The sequence below is a fragment of the Octopus sinensis genome, linkage group LG15, assembly GCF_006345805.1.
Source record: "Octopus sinensis linkage group LG15, ASM634580v1, whole genome shotgun sequence".
NCBI classification, from domain to species: domain Eukaryota; kingdom Metazoa; phylum Mollusca; class Cephalopoda; order Octopoda; family Octopodidae; genus Octopus; species Octopus sinensis.
In genome coordinates this window covers 44,281,453-44,290,405 of record NC_043011.1, presented here as the reverse complement: position 1 = coordinate 44,290,405, position 8,953 = coordinate 44,281,453, and the positions used below count along the sequence as shown (strand labels likewise).

General features: G+C 33.4%; 1 long non-coding RNA gene across 2 annotated transcripts in view; it reads right to left on the bottom strand.

Moving 5' to 3' along the window:
- Nucleotides 1–2,610: 2,610 nt before the first annotated feature.
- Nucleotides 2,611–8,953, bottom strand: part of LOC118766318 — an 8,209-nt gene continuing 1,866 nt past the window's right edge. Inside the window, exons 2-3 of one of the 2 annotated variants that reach the window (XR_005002243.1) lie at nt 5,735–5,742; nt 2,611–2,622 (exon numbers count right to left, since the gene is read on the bottom strand). This is a non-coding gene — a long non-coding RNA (uncharacterized LOC118766318). Of the gene's footprint in view, nt 2,623–3,140; nt 3,152–5,728; nt 5,743–8,953 lie in introns of those variants that run through there. The other variant, XR_005002242.1, reaches the window with a different exon arrangement.

The window sequence follows — 8,953 nt, the reverse complement described above, 5'->3', positions numbered from 1 at the left end:
TTTATAAACATTTGAGAGAACAGGAAATAATTCTATTTCAGAACAGTGGACCTCAAAGAACGAAAATGCTATAAATAATAGGATGTAAATATTGGGGCGTAAAACCCTCTTGGATAAAAAAAAGTTAAAGGCTTCAGAAAGTGAGACTATTCTAGGCTGATGGTTGTAGACTGAAAAAGTACAGAGGGGAGAGAGGCATGTGGTGTCCTGGTGAGTAAGATGGCTTTGACATTTTCTATCCAAAAGGGCTTTTCAGCTTAATATTTACATGCTATTATTTATAGTTTTATGTGCTTTGAGATCCATTGCTCCAAAAATGATATATATGTCTGAAAAACCTGTGTGCAATACTTAAGAGTTTGGAAAAATAAGTAAGATGGCAATAAATGCGAGTGAAAAATATTGTATTATCTTACATATACTGTTTGATTATCCCATAACATTTCGGGAAAGATTCCTCTTTTCAAATGGAAGACAGAAAATAACCAAAAAGTTCAGAGAAATGTGTTGTTACAACACTTTTCTCATCAAGTATTTTCTTTCTATTTGAAAGATTACCAAAATATTATAGACCCATTATACACTCTATGTAAGATAATGCAAAATATTTTGTTTTCATTTATTTACATCACCTTATATATGTTGCCTAACTTCTCACCAGCAATGCTCACAGATATTATTCGCATTTATATCATTTACATATATTGCAATGCTTCAAGCAAATTACAATAACCATAATTCTCCCTTCCATACACACACAAGCATGTATCTGACTCATACATTGTTCGCTTTCCAGACATTTCTACATTACTGCATGTACTTTATATGCACTTTCTGACAGGTTGTGGTGCACCTGAGCACTGTATACAATAATTTCATTATCATTATTATAATAATGATGATTTCATTCAGTGGCCACAAGAGCCTGGGACACTGGAGACAGTACAAACATGAAATGCACAGAAAAACAACAAACAGTGTGTATTTATGTGGGTTGCATGGAATAAAACAGATCAACAATCACAACATAAACAAGACTAAAAAACAGGGGAGGTAACCTCGCATTACTCTGATGTTTTCCCTCCAGTCCTTGCCACCAGCCTACATCTAGAGTGTGTATCATTTAACCATGCTAATTTCCCCACTCTCACCCACATTATATCAAATGTACTGTGGGGCAGCATCCCACTCTCTGTTATCTTACCATTTATCAAGTGGTACTTTAACCTAAACATCATAAATCAAAAATTATAAACAATTATTATTATTATTACCTCTACCTTAGCAAAGGCAGAGAATTGTTTTTCAGTCGTGTTTGTTTGCTTCTTTATCTATGGACAAAGATATCTCAAGAACCACAGGATGGATTTGGATGAAATTTTCAGGGATGTTTGGCCTCATGACTGGCACAAACTGATTAAATTTTGGGATCAATCTGGTACCAGATAAGGATCCTGGATTATTTTTGTTTTTTTATTTAATTTTTGAGAGCCGTCAGGTTCATTTTTAGTATAATCGTTTGTGAGAGCATTCAAGTTTATTTCAGATATTCTCATTTAAAAAAAATCATCTCTGGCTAATCGCTGAGAGGACGTTGGTGTTGCCTTGGTGGAGATTTGCACTCTCTGAGTGCTCATTATTATTGTTTTACTTTTCAGAGTGCTTGGGCTTGTTTGCTTGAGAGCGGACAGCAGCCTGTTGTCAGAGGTCTCACAAGGTCCCTTTCTGCACATTATAAACCTTACTACTTGGTTGTGAATTCAACATCCAAGTACCAATCTCAAAATCCTAGCTGTCCCCAGCAGAGCAATTTTTTGGCTTTGCTCTGCTCTCATGTCAATTCCGATTTCTCTGACATTTCTAAAACTTGGCTCAATCCTCCAAAATTTTGGGCCTTGCATCTACAGTAGAAAGATTATCATTATTATTATCATCAAGGTAGCGAGTTGGCAGAATTGTTAGCACATGGGGCAAAATGCTTAGCGGTATTTTGTCTGCCGCTACATTCTGAATTCAAATCCGTCCAAGGTTGACTTTGCATTTCATCCTTTTGGCGTTGATAAATTAAGTAACTGTAAAATACTGGAGTTGATGTAAATGCCTAGTCTCTTCTCCATAAGTCTGACACCTTGTTCTTCCAGTTGAAAGGATTATTATTATTATTATTATTACTAAGGCGGTGAGCTGGCAAAATCCTTAGCATGTCTGACGAAATGCTTAGCAGTATTTCGTCTGCCGCTATGTAATGAGTTCAACCCCGCCGAGGTTGACTTTACTTTTCATCCTTTCGGGGTCAATAAATCAAGTACCAGTGAAACATTAGGATCAATGTAATTGCCAAGTCCCCTCCCCACAAATTTCAGGTCTTGTGCTTCTAGTAAAAAGTATTATTATTATTATTAATAATAATGCAGGGAACTGACTGAAGTGCACTGGTCAAAATGTTTTAGCAGCATTTTGTCTGGTTTTACATTCTAAGTTCAAATACAGCTTAGGTCCTTTTAGGGGTCAATAAAATAAGTACTTATGGAGTATTTCGGTCGATGTAGTCAACGAGACCCTCTCCTTCAAATTTATTATCTACTTTTCTTATTCTTTCTTTTACCTGTTTCAGTCATTTACCTGCAGAGATGCTGGAGCACCGCCTTTAGTTGAGCAAATCGACCCCAGGACTTATTCTTTGTAAGCCTAGTACTTATTCTATCAGTCTCTTTTGCTGAACCACTAAGTTATGGGGACGTAAACATACCACCATCAGTTGTCAAGTGATGTTGGAGATATAAACACAGACACATAAACATATACACACACACGCATATACGGCAGGCTTCTTTCAGTTTCCTTCTGCCAAATCCACTCACAAAGCTTTGGTTGGCCCAAGGTGCCATGCTGTAGGACTAACCCAGAATTATGTGGTTGGTAAGCAAGCTACTTACCACACAGCCACTCCTGCGTCTATAGTCACAAAGCCTGTTTAGGAGTAGTCAATGGCATTGGACCGTTCAAAAATGAAAAGCAAAGTCAGTTTTGATGAAATTTGAACCAAGATCATAAAGAGTTGGAAAAAATGTCATAGGCGCAGGAGTGGCTGTGTGGTAAGTAGCTTGCTAACCAACCACATGGTTCCAGGTTCAGTCCAACTGCGTGGCATCTTGGGCAAGTGTCTTCTGCTATAGCCCTGGGCCGACCAATGCCTTGTGAGTGGATTTGGTAGACGGAAACTGAAAGAAACCTGTTGTATATGTATGTATATATATATGTGTGTGTGTGTGTCTGTGTTTGTCCCCCTAGCATTGCTTGACAACCGATGCTGGTGTGTTTACGTCCCCGTCACTTAGCGGTTCGGCCAAAGAGACCAATAGAATAAGTACTGGGCTTACAAAGAATAAGTTCCGGGGTTGATTTGCTCGACTAAAGGTGGTGCTCCAGCATGGCCGCAGTCAAATGATTGAAACAAGTAAAAGAGAGTAAGTATTTATTCTGCCTCTCTTATGACTTAAATAATATTTTCTCTACTTTGGTTTCAGGTCGCAATAAATTGTCGGAGTAAGAGAAAGGAAAGAGTTGATTACATATTTAGTAGTAATTAACTGTGTTGTTCTTCAAATTTATCATCCCCAGAATCATTAAAAGCAATTTCTAACCTGGTGAGATTTGAACTCATAACTCCGACGTCTGGCAGCTTACTTGGCAGACGCCCATAAAATTATTAACCATCTCACAAACGATAACTCTGGGCACCTTTTCAAACTCCACCCGTGGACATATTTACAAAGTCAGAAAACAGCACAGCTCCCATGATTTAGGAAACATTTTTTCACGCTGAGAGTTGCTGAAGCATGGAACAAACTGCCGGCATCAGTTGTTAATTGTCGGAGCACTGCATCCTTCAAAACTTCCATGCTTTCTGAGATTCGCCAACACTACACCTGATTTTCTCCCCTCCATACAGACACAAGCATGTATCTGACTCATACATTGTTCGCTTTCCAGACATTTGTACATTACTGCATATACTTTATACGCACTTTCTGACAAGTTGTGGTGCACCTGAGCACTGTATACAATAATTTCATTATTATTTTTTTTTTTAAACTGTAGCACTTTATACTTCTATATTTAAGAGATGAGGAATTATGTACATTATTTACATTTGATGGATATTTGTCCTCATCAGACAAAACATTGAGTTAACAAGATGAGGACAAATATCCATCAAATGTAAATATGTAGCACTTTATGTTCTGAGAAACTAAAATACATCACGGGCATTTTCTCTTACAAGTTCTTCCAGACCACCTCCCTGAATGCTCCACTGATTTTACTACACCATCTCCCCACATGTGCCACCAATTCTGACAGCCCACCTCTAATGATGCTCCACCGATTCTACCACTTCACCTCTCCTGATGCATTATTGATTCTACCTGTCTACCTCCCTGGATGCTCCATCAATTCTACAAGTCCGCCTCCACCAACTCAGTCAATACAGTGTTCTGACGTTCTAACAATGATTTCCATGTTAAGAACAATAATAATGTTTGTAGACCGCATGGTGTCTGGTAGTGGTGGTGATGCTAACCTACAACTCAATGTCAGAATTTTGTAATAATTAAAAAACAAAAACAAAATATAACAATTTGTAAACTTTTGGTAGAATGTGAAATAATTCTCCTTTCGGAACAGTGGATCTTGAAGCACATAAAGCTACAAAGAATAGCAAGTAAATATTTGGTTATAAAAGTGTTTGAATAGAAAAAGTTGAAGGTTGTTTGTGGAAGATGAACCGACATCTCCAACAGTTTTTTGAGGCTTTTTCTATCCAAACAGCTTATCAATCTATTACTTATATGCTAACTGTTATAGCCTTATGTGCTTCATGATTCACTGTTCCAAAAGAACTTTTAAAAATGGAAAAAATATTAGCTTTGGTCAACTGTGACCTCATATGACTTCTGATCAAAATAATCATGAAAAAGACACCAAAAGAAGAATATTACAAGAAGTAATTGTTTAATTTAATTAACCAGTTAATTAATTAAGGAATGCTTTCAGAATGAAAACAAAAAAAAACATAACAAACAAGATGTATAACAACAACATCAATATCAATAAAAATAATAATAATCTCAATAATAATAATAAGAATAATAATAATAATGGTTTAAAATTTTGGTACAATGCCAGCAATTTTAAAGGAGGAGGAAATAAATCAATTACACCAACCCCCAGTAATCAACTGGTACTAATTTCATCGAGCCTGAAAAGACTAAAGGCAAAGTCTACCTTGGCAGAATTTGAACCAAGAACATAACAACTGGAAGAAACGTCACCAAATATTTCATCCAGGGTGCAATTCTGCTTCGTTGCTGCCTAATAATAATAATAATAATAATAATAATAATAATAATGATAATAATCTTCTCTACTGGGAGCACAAGGCCTCGAATTTTTGGGGAAGAGATTAAGTCAATTACATCAATCCCAGTGTGTAACTGGTTCTAATTTTATCAACCCTGAAAGGATGAAAGTCAAGTTTGACCTTGGTGGAATTTGAACGTTGGGTGAAATACCGCTAAGCATTTTGTCCAGTGTGGTACTGATTCTACCAGCTCACTGCCTTAATAATAATAATAATGATAATAATAATTATGGTTTAAAATTTTAGCAGAATGCCAGCAATTTCGGGAGAAGGGATAAGTCGATTACATCGACCCCAGTACTCAACTGGTACTTTATTTTCTTGACCCTGACAGGCAAAATCAACCTTGGCAGAATTTGAACTCAAAACATAAACGCAGATGAAATCCCGTTAAATATTTTTTCCTGGCGTGCTAATGATTCTGCTAGCTCACTGACCAATAACAACAACAATAATAATATTAATGGTTTAAAATTTTTGCACAAGGCCAGCAATTCTAGGGAGAAGACAGTTAGTCTATTACAGCAATCCTAGTATTTAACTGGTTTATCAATGCTGGGTGAAAGAAAAGCAAAGTTAACCTCAGCAGGATTTGAACTCAGAATGCAAAGAGCCAAACTGAATACTGTAAAGCATTTTTCTAACTATTCTATCACCTTGTTGCTCTCATGAATACAACAACAACAAAAATAATTCTTGTGACTGGAAAAAAGAATTAAATTTAAAAAAATAGTATATATCAATTATAAAAATTGTGTGTGTTCTTTAAAATTAATTTGGTTTCAAGTCCTCTCCCACTCCACAGAAAAATTATAATTTTAAGTAGTTAAATAATTACTATTAAATTTTTGTTTGATCAATTTTTTCTAAACATATATACTTTTCAAACATTATATACATGTACATTCTTGTGCTTCTATTCATATATGTGTGTATATATACATATATATATATGCATATGTGTGTGTGTATATATGTATAATATTAATAAAGGGTAAAATTAATTAATTAATTAATAATTAATTAATAATTTTACCAAGTAGTTTGGTATGCTAAAAGAAACATAATTGGTAAACTTATACATAAAATTCTATAAATATGAGTATAATTATAATTAGGGTTCAGCAAAAATTTGCTTCACCACATACCAAAATTTAGAAATAGCAGTTAAAACTATTTCACTATAAATAGTTAGTTTTATTAAGGCTGCAAGCTGAAAGAATCGTTAATATGTCAGACAAAGTGTTTAGTAGTACTACAGTTTGACTTTGTCTTTCATCCTTTAAGGATTGATAAAATAAGTACCAATCAGGAACAGGAGTCAATGTAATCAACTTACCCCTCCCCTCAAAAACTATTGGCCCTGTGCCAAAGTTTGAAGCCATTATTATAATTATTATTATCATCATCCTTGTTCAACTTATCATGGCATTTTTCATTCAAGCGTTGTCCCTTCAACAATCTTAACCTATGGAACAACATCAATGTCATAACAGATATATTTCACATAATCAAACAGTTTTTACAAAAATCTATAAATTTATGCATTAAAACACAAAACTTTTTTTTTATAAAATCAAGGGAATTTCCACAAGTCCTGCTAATTACTGTAATTAATTATTATCAATTACCAACAAATATAGCCACTAAAGGTCATTTCCAGTGGTAACGAAGGTAGTTATTATTATTGCAGACTAGAGACCAATTAAAATTGAATTGCATGGATTTAATTATTTTATTTAAAAATTTGCTCTCCATTAAATTATTTTTTATTAAGTTAATATTTATTTCAATTTTCAATTTTTTTTATTTTGTCAGATTATTACCTCTCCCTCAACACATTCAATTCAATGTCCATCTAACTGTGTATCATCAGTCAGTCATCAAATACCAATAATTAAATATTTTAATTAGTTTGTTTTACAAATCAGTCAATAATTATTGACACTCTACCCACAGTGTAAACTGCTTTACCATTATTATTATCATCATTATTACAATTATTATTATTATTGTTATTATTTTTGGCCTTGAGCCAAAATTAGAAAAATCATAATTATTATTATTATTTTGATATGTTTGTAACAATCACTAATTTTATTATATTATATAATAATATTATTGTTGCAGCATTTCAAGGGTGGTGATGATGATGGGTGGGGAGTGGCAGAATCGAACTGTTGCACTAAAAACTGGGCAGCATTAAATGTCACTATTTAGCCGCCTGTCTGTCTGTCTGTCTGTTTCGCTTCTCCCCATCTACATATCAATCTATATATCTATGTCTGTCTGATTCTCTCTCTCTCTCTCTGGCATGAGAGAAGAGACGGGTGGGGCAAATTGGGGAGGACGTTGTAAAGTAAAAGAAACAGAGAAAACCAAAAAATAGAATCAATATAAAATTGCAAGAGGTGGATACATGGGTGGGGGAAGAGAGAAAGAGAGAGGAAATACAATGGAACACCCACACACACACCTAATACACACACACACACACATAAAATGCATAATATTATATATATCCATTTCAACCTATTTTACCAATCAGTTTCACACAGGGTATTAGATAACAGCGCAGTTACTAAACACCATGTGATCTTCAGAGATGGCAAATGCAGAAAAAATATGGCTTGTAAAAGCGCATATAGATAATAGAGATAATATATTAGTCAATCAAATTCCAATATAGCCTGATTTTTACAATTTTACAATATTAGAAGTAACAAAATAAAATATACAATATTTTCGAATATAAGCAAACTCTTTTCTTGTTATTAACAATCTTCAGATAATCATTTATGTGGTAGTAGTAGTAGTAGTAGTAGATATAGCATTAACTAACATTACTGAATGTTTGTTAATGTTACTACAACTACTACTACTACTACTACTGTATAAACATTTGTTTGAAGGAAGTGAACATTAAGAAAATATACTGCCCGTATATGAAAAAAACTGCATATATTATTTTGTTACTTCTAGTGTAAAATTGTAAAAATTTAAAAATAAAATCTGAAAACTGGATAGAAATTTGGTTGAATATATATATATATATATAATATTATAATATATATATATATATATATCATATATATATATGTATACATATATATATAATATTATATATAATATGTATATATATATATATATTATATATATATATATATTATATATAATATATATATATACATATTATATACATATTGATTGATTGATTCTAGTTTCAGCTCATGCTGTATTATATATTATATATAATATTATATATATATATATATATATATACACACCTGTGTGTGTGTGTGTGTGAATATATATGGCAACTTCATAGAGTGAATGAGAAAGATACACTGAAAAAGGATAGAGGAGTTGGTATGGCTTTTAATGACATTTTAAATACTTGCATCAATCTATACAATATTACTACACTATGTCTTATGACCAGTAAGACGACCATCACCATCAAAATCAATAATAACAATGAAAACAACAAAAACCTGCAATAACAACAACAACATAATATTGACGGATTGG